At 43.9% G+C, this 26,280-nt stretch overlaps 1 long non-coding RNA gene across 1 annotated transcript in view; it reads right to left on the reverse strand.

The window, feature by feature from the left end:
• Positions 1 to 2,423: 2,423 nt before the first annotated feature.
• Positions 2,424 to 26,280, reverse strand: part of LOC106574291 (uncharacterized) — a 33,631-nt gene continuing 9,774 nt past the window's right edge. The window contains exons 2-5 of the long non-coding RNA XR_014380087.1: positions 6,864 to 6,956; positions 5,722 to 5,804; positions 3,714 to 3,818; positions 2,424 to 2,943 (exon numbers count right to left, since the gene is read on the reverse strand). This is a non-coding gene — a long non-coding RNA (uncharacterized LOC106574291). The remainder of the gene's footprint in view (positions 2,944 to 3,713; positions 3,819 to 5,721; positions 5,805 to 6,863; positions 6,957 to 26,280) is intronic.

A 26,280-nucleotide genomic window follows, 5' to 3' on the forward strand; every position in this document is an offset into this window, starting at 1 on the left:
GAACTTCTGTGAGTGTAATGTTTACTGTTAATTTGTATTGTTTATTTCACTTTTGTTTATTATCTACTTCACTTGCTTTGGCAATGTTAACATATGTTTCCCATGCCAATAAAGCCCTTAAATTGAAATTAAAATTGAGAGCGAGAGAGCAGAGAGAGAGAGAGAAGAGAGAGCAGAGGTAGAGAGAGAGCAGAGAGAGAGAAGAGAGAGAGCAGAGAAAAAGAGAGAGAGCAGAGAGAGCAGAGAGAGAGAAGAGAGAGAAGAGAGAGCAGAGAGAGAGAGGTAGAGAATGAAGTTGGCATTTTGTGGTCTTTTTCTTTGCAACCCGCCTGTTGGCTTCATCAGTCAGACTGACCTACATCTTCCCTTCCATAGTCTCACTTGTCTTATAAATAGCACATATTGCCAACAGATTAACAAGAAGGAAGGTAAAACAAAATGACATCAAAGCTTCAGCAAAACCATGCATCTGCACTGCACACAACCATCTCATAGAGCTTAATGGACATTTGTTTTGGCATAACTCCCAAATATCTTCCCTGAGGGACCCCATACCAGACATTATGTAGACTAGTGTTTCTACTAGACTAGTGTTTCCTTCCAGCAGTACAATGACTTCATGAATTGATTGTCTCTGTGATAAGCTACATTTACTGCCCCATTACACCAATTATCATAGTAGTCGTACTTCAGCTCTTTTAATCAGTGCAGTGAGCATGTCCTGTGGCGCATCTAAGAATGCTTGATGGACAAAACAGTGTAGCAGTGTGAAGCAAGGAGAGATTCCTTACGTACTAGGGCTTGGGAGGCAACGAAAGGGTCATTCCAAGTAAAAATAAAAACCTGAAATTCAGTACAAATAAATATGATAGATATGTCTACCCCAACTTCTATAGTTAGAACAAAGGAGAAGACTAACGTATGAGCATATAAGTGTTTTCTGCACACCTTCTCTTCCCTCTATCTATGATTCACTTACACCCCTCCACCCCCCCCACCCCCCCCCATGATTCACTTATATACCCAGCTCCATCCCTCTACCCCTGTACAGGCCCAGCTCCATCCCTCTACCCCTGTACAGGCCCAGCTCCATCCCTCTACCCCTGTACAGGCCCAGCTCCATCCCTCTACCCCTGTACAGACCCAGGCCCATCCCTCTACCCCTGTACAGGCCCAGCTCCATCCCTCTACCCCTGTACAGACCCAGCCCCATCCCTCTACCCCTGTACAGGCCCATCCCTCTACCCCTGTACAGGCCCAGCCCCATCCCTCTACCCCTGTACAGACCCAGCCCCATCCCTCTACCCCTGTAAAGGCCCAGCCCCATCCCTCTACCCCTGCACAGGCCCAGCCCCATCCCTCTACCCCTGCACAGGCCCAGCCCCATCCCTCTACCACTGTACAGGCCCAGCCCCATCCCTCTACCCCTGCACAGGCCCAGCCCCATCCCTCTACTCCTGTACAGGCCCAGCCCCATCCCTCTACCCCTGTACAGGCCCAGCCCCATCCCTCTACCCCTGTACAGGCCCAGCCCCATCCCTCTACCCCTGTACAGGCCCAGCCCCATCCCTCTACCCCTGTACAGGCCCAGCTCCATCCCTCTACCCCTGTACAGGCCCAGCCCCATCCCTCTACCCCTGTACAGGCCCAGCTCCATCCCTCTACCCCTGTACAGGCCCAGCTCCATTCCTCTACCCCTGTACAGGCCCAGCTCCATCCCTCTACCCCTGTACAGGCCCAGCTCCATCCCTCTACCCCTGTACAGGCCCAGCCCCATCCCTCTACCCCTGTACAGGCCCAGCTCCATTCCTCTACCCCTGTACAGGCCCAGCTCCATCCCTCTACCCCTGTACAGGCCCAGCTCCATCCCTCTACCCCTGTACAGGCCCAGCCCCATCCCTCTACCCCTGTACAGGCCCAGCCCCATTCCTCTACCCCTCTACAGGCCCAGCCCCATCCCTCTACCCCTGCACAGGCCCAGCCCCATCCCTCTACCCCTGCACAGGCACAGCCCCATCCCTCTACCCCTGTACAGGCCCAGCCCCATTCCTCTACCCCTGTACAGGCCCAGCTCCATCCCTCTACCCCTGTACAGGGCCCATCCCAGAATGCATTAATACAGTCATCTCATCCTCACCGTTTCTTGGCTGCAGTTCAGAAAGAACAATCCTGTCTCTGAGATCATGTCAGAATACAAAAGGAACTCAAATAAACAGAAGATGTTAAATGGCTCTAAAGCCTCCTTGCACCTCATTGGGGATTTCTCTGTTTTATTGTTAACATATAATTCTCTTTTAAATGCTTTTCTAGGGAAGGGAAGATAATTAGAACCCTATAACTAATACATGGGTTGTCTCATTTCACATCTGCATGTCATTAAAGCATAGACTATAAACCATTGACCATAGAGAAGAGACAAAATGTACCATGGTTGTAGAAAGCATTATATTTTCATAACAGAATATCAAACCGAAACAAAACATATTTGGAAAAGATGTATTAAAAGATAAACAGCATGTATAATATACATATTTAGTTTGTATAAAGTCAAAACAAGATGGAATACGTGGGGTATATTGGCTTTGTGCTATTATTACTCTAAGGGACACATCTTACAACTTGAGACGTGCATACAACGCAAATATTATTATGGGAGATATTTATGAATTCAAGTTGTGGGCTTCTTTCACAAGTTACGATTCAGGATTCACTGAGTTTTTCCAACTATAGTATAGAAAGTCAGTGGTGGAGAATCTCATGCTCTGTCCATTTGATTCTTAAAAAGGTCAAATTCCAGAATATTGGGTAACTTTCTCCTCAGTCCAATTCCAGAATATTGGGTAACTTTCTCCTCAGTCCAATTCCAGAATATTGGGTAACTTTCTCCTCAGTCCAATTCCAGAATATTGGGTAACTTTCTCCTCAGTTCAGGATCCTGTATATCTGTGAGAATTAAGAAACGCATATTAGTGGAGAAAATAAACAAGAGGTTTATGACCCTGTCTCCAAATCATTAAAAAAGCATTTTCACAGGATATTGTCAGCAATTAACTTTGTTTATTTTCAAGACCCTTCAATTCTAGACGGGGTGAAAAATGATGGTTACTTAGGTGCCCTTCGGCGTTCGTCCCATTTGGGGCCTTCACATGAATGCCTTGAGAGAGATATATTTATGGCTATGAGCCTATGAATGATGGGAGTCGCAAATAAAGTGGTCAGGGTACTTGACCTTTGACCTCAAGGTCCTGGATTAACTTCCTAGTCCTAGTGTGTACTTGTGTACCACTGTGTGCTATCAATGCATGGCACTTTTTCACATTCATTATGTCCTGCAACCTGTATAGTATTGAGGAGAAATATAGTCAGCCCAGTCAAAACTGTTCGCTGCTCTGGCACCCCAATGGTGGAACAAGCTCCAGGACAGCGGAGTCAATCACCACCTTCCGGAGACACCTGAAACCCCACCTCTTTAAGGAATACCTAGGATAGGATAAAGTAATCCTTCTAACCCCCCCCCCCTTAAAAGATTTAGATGCACTATGGTAAAGTGGTTGTTCCACTGGATATCATAAGGTGAATGCATCAATTTGTAAGTCGCTCTGGATAAGAGCGTCTGCTAAATGACTTAAATGTAAATGTAAATGTAAATAGGAGAAGGGCGAAAGAAAGACAAAGACATGTTAAAGAAAGTTTTGGTCAGAAAGGAGATGTACCTGTGTATGTTCTGCAGTGCTCGGTCTCATTCACAGTAATCGATGGAGTTGGTGAGCAGCCAATCCGAGGAGTAGCAGTGGGCATGGGGAGCCAATTGCTAAAGCCTGAATAGAGGTCAGTAAACGGTCATTAGAACATGATAAGCTGCAGAATGGAAGTGTTATAAGAACATTCTTCACTGGGGTTAGTGTTTGTATGTTTCATCGCTGTCTTGGCAAGTTTGCTCCTCATGCAGAGACCTCCTGTCTCTGTGAATGCTGGAACTACAGTATGTGACACTTCAGCATTATTTACCCCTTGTGTTTACTGAAATACATTTTTCCTGCTCAAACGTGACAAATCTAAAATACGGAGGCCCACAAAGAGACATGTTTGGAAAGGTAAAAACCAGAGTGTTCGGTGAGGGATTACAATGATCATGGTATTTTTGGTATTTTATTAGGATCCCCATTAGCTGTTGCGAAAGCCGGAGCTACTCTTCCTGGGGTCTACACAGAACATGAAACATGACATAATACAGAACATTAATAGACAAGAACAGCTCAAGGACAGACAGAATTTGTAGAGGTCTTGATTATGGAACAGGTTGCAGCACACCTGTCTCCGCCCACACAATCACACACGCACAGAGAGGAAGAGAGCACTGGGGGAGTGGCGGCAGGTTAGGGAGAAGTAGAGGGCGTAGCAGGAGCAGATGTAACAACTGGCATGCATAGTATTTATATCAGCCCTCTGATTACAATGAAGAGCAAGACATGCTGCTCTGTTCTGGGCCAGCTGCAGCTAGGTCTTTCTTTGCAGCACTTGACTATATGACTGGAAAATAATCAAGATAAGACAAAACTAGAGCCTGCAGGAATTGCTTTGTGGAGTGTGGTGTCAAAAAAGCAGAACATCTTTATTACGGACAGACCTCTCCCCATCTTTACAACCATTGAATCTATATGTTTTGACCATGACAGTTTACAATCTAAGGTAACGGCAAGTCATTTAGTCTCCTCAACTTGTTCAACAGCCACACCATTCATTACCAGATTCAGCTGAGCTTAGGGAATGATTTGTACCAAATACAATGCTCTTAGTTGTAGAGATGTTCAGGACATGTTTATTACTGGCCACCAATTCAAAAACATCAGGGTGTGACACACCCTACATGTTTGACATTAGAGAAGCTTCCATTGAAGAAAGCCCTCTGAGTTATATTAGATAGCTCTGAATCCACGATATGGCAGAGGTTGAAAATCCCTAAAATAGTTTTCTCAATGGTCAATAATATCAAAGGCTGCACTAAAATCTAACAGTACAGCTCCCACAATCTTCTTAGTATCAACTTCTATCAACTTCATTCAATCATCAGTAATTTATGACAGTGTAGTACCTGTTGAGTGCCCTTCTCTATAAGCATGCTGAAAGTCTGTTGTCAATTTGTTTACAGAGAAATAGCATTGCATTTGGTCAAACACAATTTTTCGTGTTGTGGAGGCATGACAAGTCCCAAAACGGATCCAGGATGTGTATAGGATGTATAGGGTGTGATAACGGACGAGGGAGTCCATGGACATTAACGTTTACATTTGGTTATACAACATCACGTTTAAAATACAGTAATACACCACTGTATGACATCATCACATTTAAAATACAGTAATACACCACTGTATGACATCATCACATTTAAAATACAGTAATACACCACTGTATGACATCATCACGTTTAAAATACAGTAATACACCACTGTATGACATCATCACATTTAAAATACAGTAATACACCACTGTATGACATGGAGAAACTGCCATATTAGATGAGACGCATTAGGGACATTAGACAGAACCGGACATACTGACAAATAGAAACAAAATAGATTTGTTTTCAGTCTGCAGACCTTATCCAACACATGGGTTTTCCTTCATTTTATACATTGATGGGGAGATGTATGAAGCCAGGCTGTCAATTAGTGGTGTGTGCTGAGATAGGAAGCAGCCATAATGCCAAACATACTGTACCTTATTCTCAAGATCCTTCTCCTCCACATTCTTCTTCTCTCCTAGAATTACATGAAAACTATAGTCCTCACCGGTGGTGTTACCTTAAAAGATGACAGACATCAACGATGTTGGTGAGGAGAACCACAAAGTGAGGCCACACTAACACTTGAACTAACATAACATCCTGTCTGGATTGGCGCCCCCCCCCCCCCCCCCCCCTTGGCTTGTGCCGTGGCGGAGATCTTTGTGGGCTATACTCGGCCTTGTCTCAGGATGGTAAGTTGGTGGTTGAGAATATCCCTCTAGTGGTGTGGGGGCTGTGCTTTGGCAAAGTGGGTAGGGTTATATCCTTCCTGTTTGGCCCTGTCCGGGGGTATCGTTGGATGGGGCTACAGTGTCTCCTGACCCCTCCTGTCTCAGCCTCCAGTATTTATGCTGCAGTAGTTTGTGTCGGGGGGCTAGGGTCAGTCTGTTATATGTGGAGTATTTCTCCTGTCTTATCCGGTGTCCTGTGTGAATTTAAGTATGCTCTCTCTAATTCTCTCTTTCTTTCTTTCTTTCTCTCTCACGGAGGACCTGAGCCCTAGGACCATGCCTCAGGACTACCTGACATGATGACTCCTTGCTGTCCCCAGTCCACCTAGCCGTGCTGCTGCTCCAGTTTCAACTGTTCTGCCTGCGGCTATGGAACCCTGACCTGTTCACCGGACGTGCTACCTGTCCCAGACCTGCTGTTTTCCACTCTCTAGAGACAGCAGGAGCGGTAGAGATACTCTCAATGATCGGCTATGAAAAGCCAACTGACATTTACTCTTGAGTGTGCTGACTTGTTGCACCCTCGACAACTGTGATTATTATTATTTGACCATGCTGGTCATTTATGAACATTTGAACATCTTGGCCATGTTCTGTTATAATCTCCACCCGGCACAGCCAGAAGAGGACTGGCTACCCCTCATAGCCTGGTTCCTCTCTAGGTTTCTTCCTAGGTTTTGGCCTTTCTAGGGAGTTTTTCCTAGCCACCGTGCTTCTACACCTGCATTGCTTGCTGTTTGGGGTTTTAGGCTGGGTTTCTGTACAGCACTTTGAGACATCAGCTGATGTAAGAAGGGCTATAGAAATACATTTGATTTGATATGATATCTGGTTAAGTGGCTTACTGAAATAGGTGTAATCGAAGGTGGCGGTGTAGTCATAGTCTGGTGTTTGTGTAGAATAGTCATCATATTCCTCCTCATAGTCCTCTTTGTTTGCTGTGGAAAATGGAAGAGAGTGAAATACTATGATCAAAATCCTGGTCAGCCCTGAAACTAAAAGCCATCTATATCATACCTCATATCCCATTATGTCTTTCACTGAACTACACTCCATGTCACATTGTGCTCCTCAACATCTATTACAAACATATCAGATACACCCAACATGAGGATTACGCGGTGTGTTATTTGCACGCAAACAAAAGCCATTGTTCCGTTGAAGGTGGATTCTGGGTTTGGAGCCCCACCTCATTTGTTTGGTATGCCTCAGGGGAGAAATAAACTCTCAGGTGTTCGACCTCATCTTCCCTGCCCAGGACCAACAGAGACATCTCCTGTTAGTTATGGAGCAGAGACACACAGAGACTTCTCCTATGAGTTATGGAGCAGAGACAAACAGAGACTTCTCCTATGTGTTATGGAGCAGAGACAAACAGAAACTTCTCCTATGAGTTGTGGAGCAGAGACAAACAGAGACTTCTCCTATGTGTTATGGAGCAGAGACAAACAGAGACTTCTCCTATGAGTTATGGAGCAGAGACAAACAGAGACTTCTCCTATGTGTTATGGAGCAGAGACACACAGAGACTTCTCCTATGAGTTATGGAGCAGAGACACACAGAGACTTCTCCTATGAGTTATGGAGCAGAGACACACAGAGACTTATCCTATGAGTTATAGAACAGAGACACACAGAGACTTCTCCTATGAGTTATGGAGCAGAGACACACAGAGACTTCTCCTATGAGTTATAGAACAGAGACACACAGAGACTTCTCCTATGAGTTATAGAACAGAGACAAACAGAGACTTCTCCTATGAGTTATGGAGCAGAGACAAACAGAGACTTCTCCTATGTGTTATAGAGCAGAGATAAATATAGACTTCTCCTATGAGTTATGGAGCAGAGACAAACAGAGACTTCTCCTATGAGTTATGGAGCAGAGACACACAGAGACTTCTCCTATGAGTTATGGAGCAGAGACAAACAGAGACTTCTCCTATGTGTTATGGAGCAGAGACACACAGATACTTCTCCTATGAGTTATGGAGCAGAGACACACAGAGACTTCTCCTATGAGTTATGGAGCAGAGACACACAGATACTTATCCTATGAGCTATGGAGCAGAGACAAACAGAGACTTCTCCTATGAGTTGTGGAGCAGAGACAGAGACTTCTCCTATGAGTTATGGAGCAGAGACACACAGAGACTTCTCCTATGAGTTATGGAGCAGAGACACACAGAGACTTCTCCTATGAGTTGTGGAGCAGAGACACACAGAGACTTCTCCTATGAGTTATGGAGCAGAGACACACAGAGACTTCTCCTATGAGTTGTGGAGCAGAGACAGAGACTTCTCCTATGAGTTATGGAGCAGAGACACACAGAGACTTCTCCTATGAGTTATGGAGCAGAGACACACAGAGACTTCTCCTATGAGTTGTGGAGCAGAGACAAACAGAGACTTCTCCTATGAGTTATGGAGCAGAGACACACAGAGACTTCTCCTATGAGTTATGGAGCAGAGACAAACAGAGACTTCTCCTATGAGTTATGGAGCAGAGACACACAGAGACTTCTCCTATGAGTTATGGAGCAGAGACAAACAGAGACTTCTCCTATGAGTTATGGAGCAGAGACACACAGAGACTTCTCCTATGAGTTATGGAACAGAGACTTCTATGAGTTATGGAGCAGAGACTTCTATGAGTTATGGAGCAGAGACTTCTATGAGTTATGGAGCAGAGACTTCTATGAGTTATGGAGCAGAGACTTCTATGAGTTATGGAGCAGAGACACACAGAGACTTCTCCTATGAGTTATGGAGCAGAGACACACAGAGACTTATCCTATGAGTTGTGGAGCAGAGACACACAGAGACTTCTTCTATGAGTTATGGAGCAGAGACAAACAGAGACTTATCCTATGAGTTATGGAGCAGAGACAAACAGAGACTTCTCCTATGAGTTATGGAGCAGAGACACACAGAGACTTCTCCTATGAGTTATGGAGCAGAGACACACAGAGACTTCTATGAGTTATGGAGCAGAGACACACAGAGACTTCTCCTATGAGTTATGGAGCAGAGTCAAACAGAGACTTCTCCTATGAGTTATGGAGCAGAGACACACAGAGACTTATCCTATGAGTTGTGGAGCAGAGACACACAGAGACTTCTTCTATGAGTTATGGAGCAGAGACAAACATATACTTATCCTATGAGTTATGGAGCAGAGACAAACAGAGACTTCTCCTATGAGTTATGGAGCAGAGACACACAGAGACTTCTCCTATGAGTTATGGAGCAGAGACACACAGAGACTTCTATGAGTTATGGAGCAGAGACACACAGAGACTTCTCCTATGAGTTATGGAGCAGAGTCAAACAGAGACTTCTCCTATGAGTTATGGAGCAGAGAGAAACAGAGACTTCTCCTATGAGTTATGGAGCAGAGACAATCAGAGACTTCTATGAGTTATGGAGCAGAGACACACAGAGACTTCTCCTACGTGTTATAGAGCAGAGACAAACAGAGACTTCTCCTATGAGTTATGGAGCAGAGAGAAACAGAGACTTCTCCTATGAGTTATAGAGCAGAGACACACGAAGACTTCTCATATGAGTTATGGAGCAGAGACACACAGAGACTTCTCCTATGAGTTATGGAGCAGAGATAAACAGAGACTTCTCCTATGAGTTATGGAGCAGAGACAAACAGAGACTTCTCCTATGTGTTATGGAGCAGAGACACACAGAGACTTCTCCTATGAGTTATGGAGCAGAGACACAGAGACTTCTATGAGTTATGGAGCAGAGACACACAGAGACTTCTCCTATGAGTTATGGAGCAGAGACAAACAGAGACTTCTCCTATGAGTTATGGAGCAGAGATAAACATAGACTTCTCCTATGAGTTATGGAGCAGGGACAAACAGAGACTTCTCCTATGAGTTATGGAGCAGAGACACACAGAGACTTCTCCTATGAGTTATAGAGCAGAGACACACAGAGACTTCTCCTATGAGTTATGGAGCAGAGACACACAGAGACTTCTCTTATGAGTTATGGAGCAGAGACAAACAGAGACTTCTCCTATGTGTTATGGAGCAGAGACACACAGAGACTTCTCATATGAGTTATGGAGCAGAGACACACAGAGACTTCTCCTATGAGTTATGGAGCAGAGACAAACAGAGACTTCTCCTATGAGTTATAGAACAGAGACAATCAGAGACTTCTCCTATGTGTTATAGAGCAGAGACAAACAGAGACTTCTCCTATGAGTTATGGAGCAGAGACACACAGAGACTTCTATGAGTTATGGAGCAGAGACACACAGAGACTTCTCCTACGTGTTATAGAGCAGAGACAAACAGAGACTTCTCCTATGAGTTATGGAGCAGAGATAAACAGAGACTTCTCCTATGAGTTATAGAGCAGAGACACATGAAGACTTCTCATATGAGTTATGGAGCAGAGACACACAGAGACTTCTCCTATGAGTTATGGAGCAGAGACACAGAGACTTCTATGAGTTATGGAGCAGAGACACACAGAGACTTCTATGAGTTATGGAGCAGAGACAAACAGAGACTTCTCCTATGAGTTATGGAGCAGAGATAAAAAGAGACTTCTCCTATGAGTTATGGAGCAGAGATAAAAAGAGACTTCTCCTATGAGTTATGGAGCAGGGACAAACAGAGACTTCTCCTATGAGTTATGGAGCAGAGACACACAGAGACTTCTCCTATGAGTTATAGAGCAGAGACACACAGAGACTTCTCCTATGAGTTATGGAGCAGAGACACACAGAGACTTCTCTTATGAGTTATGGAGCAGAGACAAACAGAGACTTCTCCTATGTGTTATGGAGCAGAGACACACAGAGACTTCTCATATGAGTTATGGAGCAGAGACACACAGAGACTTCTCCTATGAGTTATGGAGCAGAGACAAACAGAGACTTCTCCTATGAGTTATAGAACAGAGACAATCAGAGACTTCTCCTATGTGTTATAGAGCAGAGACAAACAGAGACTTCTCCTATGAGTTATGGAGCAGAGACACACAGAGACTTCTCCTATCAGTTATGGAGCAGAGACAAACAGATACTTATCCTATGAGCTATGGAGCAGAGACAAACAGAGACTTCTCCTATGAGTTATGGAGCAGAGACACACCAGAGACTTCTCCTATGAGTTGTGGAGCAGAGACACACCAGAGACTTCTCCTATGTGTTATAGAACAGAGACAATCAGAGACTTCTATGAGTTATGGATCAGAGACACACAGAGACTTCTCCTATGTGTTATAGAGCAGAGACAAACAGAGACTTCTCCTATGAGTTATGGAGCAGAGATAAACAGAGACTTCTCCGATGAGTTATGGAGCAGAGACACAGAGACTTCTCCTATGAGTTATGGAGCAGAGACACACAGAGACTTCTATGAGTTATGGAGCAGAGACACACAGAGACTTCTCCTATGAGTTATGGAGCAGAGACAAACAGAGACTTCTCCTATGAGTTATGGAGCAGAGACAAACAGAGACTTCTCCTATGAGTTATGGAGCAGAGACACACAGAGACTTCTCCTATGAGTTATGGAGCAGAGATAAACAGAGACTTCTCCTATGAGTTATGGAGCAGAGACACACAGAAACTTCTCCTATGAGTTATGGAGCAGAGACACACAGAGACTTCTCCTATGAGTTATGGAGCAGAGAGATACAGAGACTTCTATGAGTTATGGAGCAGAGACACACAGAGACTTCTCCTATGAGTTATGGAGCAGAGACAAACAGAGACTTCTCCTATGAGTTATGGAGCAGAGACAAACAGAGACTTCTCCTATGAGTTATGGAGCAGAGACACACAGAGACTTCTCCTATGAGTTATGGAGCAGAGACACACAGAGACATCTCCTATGAGTTGTGGAGCAGAGACACACAGAGACTTCTCCTATGTGTTATATAGCAGAGATAAATATAGACTTCTCCTATGAGTTATGGAGCAGAGACACACAGAGACTTCTCCTATGAGTTATGGAGCAGAGACAAACAGAGACTTCTCCTATGAGTTATGGAGCAGAGATACACAGAGACTTCTCCTATGAGTTATGGAGCAGAGACAAACAGAGACTTCTCCTATGAGTTATGGAGCAGAGACACACAGAGTCTTCTCCTATGAGTTATGGAGCAGAGACACACAGAGACTTCTCTTATGAGTTATGGAGCAGAGACAAACAGAGACTTCTCCTATGTGTTATGGAGCAGAGACACACAGAGACTTCTCATATGAGTTATGGAGCAGAGACACACAGAGACTTCTCCTATGAGTTATGGAGCAGAGACAAACAGAGACTTCTCCTATGAGTTATAGAACAGAGACAATCAGAGACTTCTCCTATGTGTTATAGAGCAGAGACAAACAGAGACTTCTCCTATGAGTTATGGAGCAGAGACACACAGAGACTTCTCCTATGAGTTATGGAGCAGAGACAAACAGATACTTATCCTATGAGCTATGGAGCAGAGACAAACAGAGACTTCTCCTATGAGTTATGGAGCAGAGACAAACAGAGAATTCTCCTATGAGTTATGGCACAGAGACAAACAGAGACTTCTCCTATGAGTTATGGAGCAGAAACACACAGAGACTTCTCCTATGAGTTATGGAGCAGAGACACACAGAGACTTCTCCTATGAGTTGTGGAGCAGAGACACACAGAGACTTCTCCTATGACTTATGGAGCAGAGACACACAGAGACTTCTCCTATGAGTTATGGAGCAGAGACAAACAGAGACTTCTCCTATGAGTTATGGAGCAGAGACAAACAGAGACTTCTCCTATGAGTTATGGAGCAGAGACACACAGAGACTTCTCCTATGAGTTATGGAGCAGAGACAAACAGAGACTTCTCCTATGAGTTATGGAGCAGAGACACACAGAGACTTCTCCTATGAGTTATGGAGCAGAGACAAACAGAGACTTCTCCTATGAGTTATGGAGCAGAGACACACAGAGACATCTCTTATGAGTTATGGAGCAGAGACACACAGAGACTTCTCCTATGAGTTATGGAGCAGAGACACACAGAGACTTCTATGAGTTATGGAGCAGAGACACACAGAGACTTCTCCTATGAGTTATGGAGCAGAGTCAAACAGAGACTTCTCCTATGAGTTATGGAGCAGAGACACACAGAGACTTATCCTATGAGTTGTGGAGCAGAGACACACAGAGACTTCTTCTATGAGTTATGGAGCAGAGACAAACATATACTTATCCTATGAGTTATGGAGCAGAGACAAACAGAGACTTCTCCTATGAGTTATGGAGCAGAGACACACAGAGACTTCTCCTATGAGTTATGGAGCAGAGACACACAGAGACTTCTATGAGTTATGGAGCAGAGACACACAGAGACTTCTCCTATGAGTTATGGAGCAGAGTCAAACAGAGACTTCTCCTATGAGTTATGGAGCAGAGAGAAACAGAGACTTCTCCTATGAGTTATGGAGCAGAGACAATCAGAGACTTCTATGAGTTATGGAGCAGAGACACACAGAGACTTCTCCTACGTGTTATAGAGCAGAGACAAACAGAGACTTCTCCTATGAGTTATGGAGCAGAGAGAAACAGAGACTTCTCCTATGAGTTATAGAGCAGAGACACACGAAGACTTCTCATATGAGTTATGGAGCAGAGACACACAGAGACTTCTCCTATGAGTTATGGAGCAGAGATAAACAGAGACTTCTCCTATGAGTTATGGAGCAGAGACAAACAGAGACTTCTCCTATGTGTTATGGAGCAGAGACACACAGAGACTTCTCCTATGAGTTATGGAGCAGAGACACAGAGACTTCTATGAGTTATGGAGCAGAGACACACAGAGACTTCTCCTATGAGTTATGGAGCAGAGACAAACAGAGACTTCTCCTATGAGTTATGGAGCAGAGATAAACATAGACTTCTCCTATGAGTTATGGAGCAGGGACAAACAGAGACTTCTCCTATGAGTTATGGAGCAGAGACACACAGAGACTTCTCCTATGAGTTATAGAGCAGAGACACACAGAGACTTCTCCTATGAGTTATGGAGCAGAGACACACAGAGACTTCTCTTATGAGTTATGGAGCAGAGACAAACAGAGACTTCTCCTATGTGTTATGGAGCAGAGACACACAGAGACTTCTCATATGAGTTATGGAGCAGAGACACACAGAGACTTCTCCTATGAGTTATGGAGCAGAGACAAACAGAGACTTCTCCTATGAGTTATAGAACAGAGACAATCAGAGACTTCTCCTATGTGTTATAGAGCAGAGACAAACAGAGACTTCTCCTATGAGTTATGGAGCAGAGACACACAGAGACTTCTATGAGTTATGGAGCAGAGACACACAGAGACTTCTCCTACGTGTTATAGAGCAGAGACAAACAGAGACTTCTCCTATGAGTTATGGAGCAGAGATAAACAGAGACTTCTCCTATGAGTTATAGAGCAGAGACACATGAAGACTTCTCATATGAGTTATGGAGCAGAGACACACAGAGACTTCTCCTATGAGTTATGGAGCAGAGACACAGAGACTTCTATGAGTTATGGAGCAGAGACACACAGAGACTTCTATGAGTTATGGAGCAGAGACAAACAGAGACTTCTCCTATGAGTTATGGAGCAGAGATAAAAAGAGACTTCTCCTATGAGTTATGGAGCAGAGATAAAAAGAGACTTCTCCTATGAGTTATGGAGCAGGGACAAACAGAGACTTCTCCTATGAGTTATGGAGCAGAGACACACAGAGACTTCTCCTATGAGTTATAGAGCAGAGACACACAGAGACTTCTCCTATGAGTTATGGAGCAGAGACACACAGAGACTTCTCTTATGAGTTATGGAGCAGAGACAAACAGAGACTTCTCCTATGTGTTATGGAGCAGAGACACACAGAGACTTCTCATATGAGTTATGGAGCAGAGACACACAGAGACTTCTCCTATGAGTTATGGAGCAGAGACAAACAGAGACTTCTCCTATGAGTTATAGAACAGAGACAATCAGAGACTTCTCCTATGTGTTATAGAGCAGAGACAAACAGAGACTTCTCCTATGAGTTATGGAGCAGAGACACACAGAGACTTCTCCTATCAGTTATGGAGCAGAGACAAACAGATACTTATCCTATGAGCTATGGAGCAGAGACAAACAGAGACTTCTCCTATGAGTTATGGAGCAGAGACACACCAGAGACTTCTCCTATGAGTTGTGGAGCAGAGACACACCAGAGACTTCTCCTATGTGTTATAGAACAGAGACAATCAGAGACTTCTATGAGTTATGGATCAGAGACACACAGAGACTTCTCCTATGTGTTATAGAGCAGAGACAAACAGAGACTTCTCCTATGAGTTATGGAGCAGAGATAAATAGAGACTTCTCCGATGAGTTATGGAGCAGAGACACAGAGACTTCTCCTATGAGTTATGGAGCAGAGACACACAGAGACTTCTATGAGTTATGGAGCAGAGACACACAGAGACTTCTCCTATGAGTTATGGAGCAGAGACAAACAGAGACTTCTCCTATGAGTTATGGAGCAGAGACAAACAGAGACTTCTCCTATGAGTTATGGAGCAGAGACACACAGAGACTTCTCCTATGAGTTATGGAGCAGAGATAAACAGAGACTTCTCCTATGAGTTATGGAGCAGAGACACACAGAAACTTCTCCTATGAGTTATGGAGCAGAGACACACAGAGACTTCTCCTATGAGTTATGGAGCAGAGAGATACAGAGACTTCTATGAGTTATGGAGCAGAGACACACAGAGACTTCTCCTATGAGTTATGGAGCAGAGACAAACAGAGACTTCTCCTATGAGTTATGGAGCAGAGACAAACAGAGACTTCTCCTATGAGTTATGGAGCAGAGACACACAGAGACTTCTCCTATGAGTTATGGAGCAGAGACACACAGAGACATCTCCTATGAGTTGTGGAGCAGAGACACACAGAGACTTCTCCTATGTGTTATATAGCAGAGATAAATATAGACTTCTCCTATGAGTTATGGAGCAGAGACACACAGAGACTTCTCCTATGAGTTATGGAGCAGAGACAAACAGAGACTTCTCCTATGAGTTATGGAGCAGAGATACACAGAGACTTCTCCTATGAGTTATGGAGCAGAGACAAACAGAGACTTCTCCTATGAGTTATGGAGCAGAGACACACAGAGTCTTCTCCTATGAGTTATGGAGCAGAGACACACAGAGACTTCTCCTATGTGTTATGGAGCAGAGACACACAGAGACTTCTCCTATGAGTTATGGAGCAGAGACACACAGAGACTTCTCCTATGAGTTGTGGAGCAGAGACACACAGAGACTTCTCCTATGAGTTATGGAGCAGAGACACACAGAGACTTCTCCTATGAGTTATGGAGCAGAGACAAACAGAGACTTCTCCTATGAGTTATGGAGCAGAGACACACCAGAGACTTCTCCTATGAGTTATGGAGCAGAGACAAACAGAGACTTCTCCTATGAGTTGTGGAGCAGAGACACACCAGAGACTTCTCCTATGTGTTATAGAGCAGAGACAATCAGAGACTTCTATGAGTTATGGAGCAGAGACACACAGAGACTTCTCCTATGTGTTATAGAGCAGAGACAAACAGAGACTTCTCCTATGAGTTATGGAGCAGAGATAAACACAGACTTCTCCTATGAGTTATAGAGCAGAGACACACGAAGACTTCTCATATGAGTTATGGAGCAGAGTCACACAGAGACTTCTCCTATGAGTTATGGAGCAGAGATAAACAGAGACTTCTCCTATGTGTTATAGAGCAGAGACAAACAGAGACTTCTCCTATGAGTTATGGAGCAGAGACACACAGAGACTTCTCCTATGTGTTATAGAGCAGAGACAAACAGAGACTTCTCCTATGAGTTATGGAGCAGAGATAAACAGAGACTTCTCCTATGAGTTATGGAGCAGAGACACACAGAGACTTCTCCTATGAGTTATGGAGCAGAGACACACAGAGACTTCTATGAGTTATGGAGCAGAGACACACAGAGACTTCTCCTATGAGTTATGGAGCAGAGACAAACAGAGACTTCTCCTATGAGTTATGGAGCAGAGATAAACAGAGACTTCTACTATGAGTTATGGAGCAGAGACAAACAGAGACTTCTCCTATGAGTTATGGAGCAGAGACACACAGAGACTTCTCCTATGAGTTATAGAGCAGAGACACACAGAGACTTCTCCTATGAGTTATGGAGCAGAGACACAAAGAGACTTCTCTTATGAGTTATGGAGCAGAGACAAACAGAGACTTCTCCTATGAGTTATGGAGCAGAGACAAACAGAGACTTCTCCTATGTGTTATGGAGCAGAGACACACAGAGACTTCTCCTATGAGTTATGGAGCAGAGACACACAGAGACTTCTCCTATGAGTTATGGAGCAGAGACAAACAGATACTTATCCTATGAGTTATGGAGCAGAGACAAACAGAGACTTCTCCTATGAGTTGAGGAGCAGAGACACACCAGAGACTTCTCCTATGTGTTATAGAGCAGAGACAATCAGAGACTTCTATGAGTTATGGAGCAGAGACACACAGAGACTTCTCCTATGAGTTATGGAGCAGAGACACACAGAGACTTCTCTTATGAGTTATGGAGCAGAGACAAACAGAGACTTCTCCTATGAGTTATGGAGAAGAGACACACAGAGACTTCTCCTTTGAGTTATGGAGCAGAGACAAACAGAGACTTCTCCTATGAGTTATAGAACAGAGACAATCAGAGACTTCTCCTATGTGTTATAGAGCAGAGACAAACAGAGACTTCTCCTATGAGTTATGGAGCAGAGATAAACAGAGACTTCTCCTATGAGTTATGGAGCAGGGACAAACAGATACTTATCCTATGAGTTATGGAGCAGAGACAAACAGAGACTTCTCCTATGAGTTGAGGAGCAGAGACACACCAGAGACTTCTCCTATGTGTTATAGAGCAGAGACAATCAGAGACTTCTATGAGTTATGGAGCAGAGACACACAGAGACTTCTCCTATGAGTTATGGAGCAGAGACACACAGAGACTTCTCTTATGAGTTATGGAGCAGAGACAAACAGAGACTTCTCCTATGAGTTATGGAGAAGAGACACACAGAGACTTCTCCTTTGAGTTATGGAGCAGAGACAAACAGAGACTTCTCCTATGAGTTATAGAACAGAGACAATCAGAGACTTCTCCTATGTGTTATAGAGCAGAGACAAACAGAGACTTCTCCTATGAGTTATGGAGCAGAGACAAACAGAGACTTCTCCTATGAGTTATGGAGCAGAGACAAACAGAGACTTCTCCTATGAGTTATAGAACAGAGACAATCAGAGACTTCTCCTATGTGTTATAGAGCAGAGACAAACAGAGACTTCTCCTATGAGTTATGGAGCAGAGACAAACAGAGACTTCTCCTATGAGTTATGGAGCAGAGATAAACAGAGACTTCTCCTATGAGTTATGGAGCAGAGACACACAGAGACTTCTCCTATGAGTTATGGAGCAGAGACACACAGAGACTTCTATGAGTTATGGAGCAGAGACACACAGAGACTTCTCCTATGAGTTATGGAGCAGAGACAAACAGAGACTTCTCCTATGAGTTATGGAGCAGAGATAAACAGAGACTTCTACTATGAATTATGGAGCAGAGACAAACAGAGACTTCTCCTATGAGTTATGGAGCAGAGACACACAGAGACTTCTCCTATGAGTTATAGAGCAGAGACACACAGAGACTTCTCCTATGAGTTATGGAGCAGAGACACAAAGAGACTTCTCTTATGAGTTATGGAGCAGAGACAAACAGAGACTTCTCCTATGTGTTATGGAGCAGAGACACACAGAGACTTCTCCTATGAGTTATGGAGCAGAGACACACAGAGACTTCTCCTATGAGTTATGGAGCAGAGACAAACAGAGACTTCTCCTATGAGTTGTGGAGCAGAGACACACAGAGACTTCTCCTATGAGTTATAGAACAGAGACAATCAGAGACTTCTCCTTTGAGTTATGGAGCAGAGATAAACAGAGACTTCTCCTATGAGTTATGGAGCAGAGACACACAGAAACTTCTCCTATGAGTTATGGAGCAGAGACACACAGAGACTTCTCCTATGAGTTATGGAGCAGAGAGACACAGAGACTTCTATGAGTTATGGAGCAGAGACACACAGAGACTTCTCCTATGAGTTATGGAGCAGAGACAAACAGAGACTTCTCCTATGAGTTATGGAGCAGAGACAAACAGAGACTTCCCCTATGAGTTATGGAGCAGAGACACACAGAGACTTCTCCTATGAGTTATGGAGCAGAGACACACAGAGACATCTCCTATGAGTTGTGGAGCAGAGACACACAGAGACTTCTCCTATGTGTTATATAGCAGAGATAAATATAGACTTCTCCTATGAGTTATGGAGCAGAGACACACAGAGACTTCTCCTATGTGTTATAGAGCAGAGATAAATATAGACTTCTCCTATGAGTTATGGAGCAGAGACAAACAGAGACTTCTCATATGAGTTATGGAGTAGAGACACACAGAGACTTCTCCTATGAGTTATGGAGCAGAGACAAACAGAGACTTCTCCTATGAGTTGTGGAGCAGAGACACACAGAGACTTCTCCTATGAGTTATGGAGCAGAGACAAACAGAGACTTCTCCTATGAGTTATGGAGCAGAGACACACAGAGTCTTCTCCTATGAGTTATGGAGCAGAGACACACAGAGACTTCTCCTATGTGTTATGGAGCAGAGACACACAGAGACTTCTCCTATGAGTTGTGGAGCAGAGACACACAGAGACTTCTCCTATGAGTTATGGAGCAGAGACACACAGAGACTTCTCCTATGAGTTATGGAGCAGAGAGACACAGAGACTTCTATGAGTTATGGAGCAGAGACACACAGAGACTTCTCCTATGAGTTATGGAGCAGAGACAAACAGAGACTTCTCCTATGAGTTATGGAGCAGAGACAAACAGAGACTTCCCCTATGAGTTATGGAGCAGAGACACACAGAGACTTCTCCTATGAGTTATGGAGCAGAGACACACAGAGACATCTCCTATGAGTTGTGGAGCAGAGACACACAGAGACTTCTCCTATGTGTTATATAGCAGAGATAAATATAGACTTCTCCTATGAGTTATGGAGCAGAGACACACAGAGACTTCTCCTATGTGTTATAGAGCAGAGATAAATATAGACTTCTCCTATGAGTTATGGAGCAGAGACAAACAGAGACTTCTCATATGAGTTATTGAGCAGAGACACACAGAGACTTCTCCTATGAGTTATGGAGCAGAGACAAACAGAGACATCTCCTATGAGTTGTGGAGCAGAGACACACAGAGACTTCTCCTATGAGTTATGGAGCAGAGACAAACAGAGACTTCTCCTATGAGTTATGGAGCAGAGACACACAGAGTCTTCTCCTATGAGTTATGGAGCAGAGACACACAGAGACTTCTCCTATGTGTTATGGAGCAGAGACACACAGAGACTTCTCCTATGAGTTATGGAGCAGAGACACACAGAGACTTCTCCTATGAGTTGTGGAGCAGAGACACACAGAGACTTCTCCTATGAGTTATGGAGCAGAGACAAACAGATACTTATCCTATGAGTTATGGAGCAGAGACAAACAGAGACTTCTCCTATGAGTTATGGAGCAGAGACACACCAGAGACTTCTCCTATGAGTTATGGAGCAGAGACAAACAGAGACTTCTCCTATGAGTTGTGGAGCAGAGACACACCAGAGACTTCTCCTATGTGTTATAGAGCAGAGACAATCAGAGACTTCTATGAGTTATGGAGCAGAGACACACAGAGACTTCTCCTATGTGTTATAGAGCAGAGACAAACAGAGACTTCTCCTATGAGTTATGGAGCAGAGATAAACACAGACTTCTCCTATGAGTTATAGAGCAGAGACACACGAAGACTTCTCATATGAGTTATGGAGCAGAGTCACACAGAGACTTCTCCTATGAGTTATGGAGCAGAGATAAACAGAGACTTCTCCTATGTGTTATAGAGCAGAGACACACAGAGACTTCTCCTATGAGTTATGGAGCAGAGACACACAGAGACTTCTCCTATGTGTTATAGAGCAGAGACAAACAGAGACTTCTCCTATGAGTTATGGAGCAGAGATAAACAGAGACTTCTCCTATGAGTTATGGAGCAGAGACACACAGAGACTTCTCCTATGAGTTATGGAGCAGAGACACACAGAGACTTCTATGAGTTATGGAGCAGAGACACACAGAGACTTCTCCTATGAGTTATGGAGCAGAGACAAACAGAGACTTCTCCTATGTGTTATAGAGCAGAGACACACAGAGACTTCTCCTATGAGTTATGGAGCAGAGATAAACAGAGACTTCTACTATGAGTTATGGAGCAGAGACAAACAGAGACTTCTCCTATGAGTTATGGAGCAGAGACACAAAGAGACTTCTCTTATGAGTTATGGAGCAGAGACAAACAGAGACTTCTCCTATGTGTTATGGAGCAGAGACACACAGAGACTTCTCCTATGTGTTATGGAGCAGAGACACAAAGAGACTTCTCTTATGAGTTATGGAGCAGAGACAAACAGAGACTTCTCCTATGAGTTATAGAACAGAGACAATCAGAGACTTCTCCTATGTGTTATAGAGCAGAGACAAACAGAGACTTCTCCTATGAGTTATGGAGCAGAGACACACAGAGACTTCTCCTATGAGTTGTGGAGCAGAGACACACAGAGACTTCTCCTATGAGTTATGGAGCAGAGACAAACAGATACTTATCCTATGAGTTATGGAGCAGAGACAAACAGAGACTTCTCCTATGAGTTGAGGAGCAGAGACACACCAGAGACTTCTCCTATGTGTTATAGAGCAGAGACAATCAGAGACTTCTATGAGTTATGGAGCAGAGACACACAGAGACTTCTCCTATGAGTTATGGAGCAGAGACACACAGAGACTTCTCTTATGAGTTATGGAGCAGAGACAAACAGAGACTTCTCCTATGAGTTATGGAGCAGAGACACACAGAGACTTCTCCTATGTGTTATAGAGCAGAGACAATCAGAGACTTCTATGAGTTATGGAGCGGAGACACACAGAGACTTCTCCTATGAGTTATGGAGCAGAGACAAACAGAGACTTCTCCTATGTGTTATGGAGCAGAGACAAACAGAAACTTCTCCTATGTGTTATAGAGCAGAGACACACAGAGACTTCTCCTATGAGTTATGGAGCAGAGACACACAGAGACTTCTATGAGTTATGGAGCAGAGACACACAGAGACTTCTCCTATGAGTTATGGAGCAGAGACAAACAGAGACTTCTCCTATGAGTTATGGAGCAGAGATAAACAGAGACTTCTACTATGAATTATGGAGCAGAGACAAACAGAGACTTCTCCTATGAGTTATGGAGCAGAGACACACAGAGACTTCTCCTATGAGTTATAGAGCAGAGACACACAGAGACTTCTCCTATGAGTTATGGAGCAGAGACACAAAGAGACTTCTCTTATGAGTTATGGAGCAGAGACAAACAGAGACTTCTCCTATGTGTTATGGAGCAGAGACACACAGAGACTTCTCCTATGAGTTATGGAGCAGAGACACACAGAGACTTCTCCTATGAGTTATGGAGCAGAGACAAACAGAGACTTCTCCTATGAGTTATGGAGCAGAGACACACAGAGACTTCTCCTATGTGTTATAGAACAGAGACAATCAGAGACTTCTCCTATGTGTTATAGAGCAGAGACAAACAGAGACTTCTCCTATGAGTTATAGAACAGAGACAATCAGAGACTTCTCCTATGAGTTATGGAGCAGAGACACACAGAGACTTCTCCTATGAGTTATGGAGCAGAGAAAAACAGAGACTTCTCCTATGAGTTATGGAGCAGAGACACACAGAGACTTCTATGAGTTATGGAGCAGAGACAGACAGATACTTATCCTATGAGTTATGGAGCAGAGACAAACAGAGACTTCTCCTATGAGTTATGGAGCAGAGACAAACAGAGACTTCTCCTATGAGTTATGGAGCAGAGACAAACAGAGACTTCTCCTATGAGTTATAGAGCAGAGACAAACAGAGACTTCTCCTATGAGTTATGGAGCAGAGACACACAGAGACTTCTCCTATGAGTTATAGAGCAGAGACAAACAGAGACTTCTCCTATGAGTTGTGGAGCAGAGACAATCAGAGACTTCTCCTATGTGTTATAGAGCAGAGACAAACAGAGACTTCTCCTATGAGTTATGGAGCAGAGACAAACAGATACTTATCCTATGAGTTATGGAGCAGAGACAAACAGAGACTTCTCCTAGGAGTTGTGGAGCAGAGACAAACAGAGACTTCTCCTATGAGTTATTGAGCAGAGACAAACAGAAACTTATCCTATGAGTTATGGAGCAGAGACAAACAGAGACTTTTCCTATGAGTTGAGGAGCACAGACACACCAGAGACTTCTCCTATGTGTTATAGAGCAGAGACAATCAGAGACTTCTATGAGTTATGGAGCAGAGACGCACAGAGACTTCTCCTATGTGTTATAGAGCAGAGACAAACAGAGACTTCTCCTATGAGTTATAGAGCAGAGATAAACAGAGACTTCTCCTATGAGTTATGGAGCAGAGACAAACAGATACTTATCCTTTGAGTTATGGAGCAGAGACAAACAGAGACTTCTCCTATGAGTTGTGGAGCAGAGACAAACAGAGACTTCTCCTATGAGTTATGGAGCAGAGACAAACAGATACTTATCCTATGAGTTATGGAGCAGAGACAAACAGAGACTTCTCCTATGAGTTGAGGAGCACAGACACACCAGAGACTTCTCCTATGTGCTATAGAGCAGAGACAAACAGAGACTTCTCCTATGAGTTATGGAGCAGAGATAAACAGAGACTTCTCCTATGAGTTATAGAGCAGAGACACACAAAGACTTCTAATATGAGTTATGGAGCAGAGACACACAGAGACTTCTATGAGTTATGGAGCAGAGACAAACAGAGACTTCTCCTATGTGTTATGGAGCAGAGATAAACAGAGACTTCTCCTATGAGTTATAGAGCAGAGACACACAAAGACTTCTAATATGAGTTATGGAGCAGAGACACACAGAGACTTCTATGTGTTATGGAGCAGAGACACACAGAGACTTCTCCTATGAGTTATGGAGCAGAGACACACAGAGACTTCTATGAGTTATGGAGCAGAGACACACAGAGACTTCTCCTATGAGTTATGGAGCAGAGACAAACAGAGACTTCTCCTATGAGTTATGGAGCAGAGATAAACAGAGACTTCTCCTATGAGTTATGGAGCAGAGACACACAGAGACTTCTCCTATGAGTTATGGAGCAGAGACACACAGAGACTTCTCCTATGAGCTATGGAGCAGAGACAAACAGAGACTTCTCCTATGAGTTATGGAGCAGAGACACACAGAGACTTCTCCTATGAGTTATGGAGCAGAGACACACAGAGACTTCTCCTATGAGTTGTGGAGCAGAGACACACAGAGACTTCTCCCATGAGTTATGGAGCAGAGACAAACAGATACTTATCCTATGAGTTATGGAGCAGAGACAAACAGAGACTTCTCCTATGAGTTATGGAGCAGAGACACACCAGAGACTTCTCCTATGAGTTGTGGAGCAGAGACACACAGAGACTTCTCCTATGAGTTATGGAGCAGAGACACACTGAGACTTCTCCTATGAGTTGTGGAGCAGAGACACACAGAGACTTCTCCTATGAGTTATGGAGCAGAGACAAACAGAGACTTCTCCTATGAGTTATGGAGCAGAGACAAACAGAGACTTCTCCTATGTGTTATAGAGCAGAGATAAACAGAGACTTCTTCTATGAGTTTTAGAGCACAGACACACGAAGACTTCTCATATGAGTTATGGAGCAGAGACAAACAGAGACTTCTCCTATGAGTTATGGAGCAGAGATAAACAGAGACTTCTCCTATGAGTTATGGAGCAGAGACACACAGAGACTTCTCCTATGAGTTATGGAGCAGAGACACACAGAGACTTCTCCTATGAGTTATGGAGCAGAGACACACAGAGACTTCTCCTATGTGTTATAGAGCAGAGACAAACAGAGACTTCTATGAGTTATAGAACAGAGACACACAGAGACTTCTCCTATGAGTTATGGAGCAGAGACACACAGAGACTTCTATGAGTTATAGAACAGAGACACACAGAGACTTATCCTATGAGTTATAGAACAGAGACACACAGAGACTTCTCCTATGAGTTATGGAGCAGAGACACACAGAGACTTCTCCTATGAGTTATAGAGCAGAGACAAACAGAGACTTCTCCTATGAGTTGTGGAGCAGAGACACACCAGAGACTTCTCCTATGAGTTATGGAGCAGAGACACACAGAGACTTCTCCTATGAGTTATGGAGCAGAGACACACAGAGACTTCTCCTATGAGTTATGGAGCAGAGACACACAGAGACTTCTCATATCAGTTATGGAGCAGAGACACAGAGACTTCTCCTATGAGTTATGGAGCAGAGACAAACAGAGACTTCTCCTATGAGTTATGGAGCAGAGACAAACAGAGACTTCTCCTATGAGTTATGGAGCAGAGACAAACAGAGACTTCTCCTATGAGTTATGGAGCAGAGACAAACAGAGACTTCTCTTATGAGTTATGGAGCAGAGACAAACAGAGACTTCTCCTATGAGTTATGGAGCAGAGACACACAGAGACTTCTCCTTTGTGTTATAGAGCAGAGACAAACAGAGACTTCTCCTATGTGTTATGGAGCAGAGACAAACAGAGACTTCTCCTATGTGTTATAGAGCAGAGACAAACAGAGACTTCTCCTATGTGTTATGGAGCAGAGACACACAGAGACTTCTCCTATGTGTTATAGAGCAGAGACAAACAGAGACTTCTCCTATGAGTTATGGAGCAGAGATAAATAGAGACTTCTCCTATGAGTTATAGAGCAGAGACACACCAGAGGAGAACAATGGAACCGTTTGGAGGCAGGAGGGAGGTCTGGCCACAGGGGGATACATCATGGAACTGGCAGCAGGACAATACACAGAGTATCTGGAACTCCATCCATCAGACTCTATACCAGTAGAGGACAGCCAAGAGTAAACTGCAGAGCAGTAAAATACAGTGTGACACTATGCAGAGCGGACTGGTGTGAAACAATA

Source organism: Salmo salar, chromosome 02 (assembly GCF_965601325.2).
Source record: "Salmo salar chromosome 02, fSalSal1, whole genome shotgun sequence".
NCBI classification, from domain to species: Eukaryota; Metazoa; Chordata; class Actinopteri; order Salmoniformes; family Salmonidae; genus Salmo; species Salmo salar.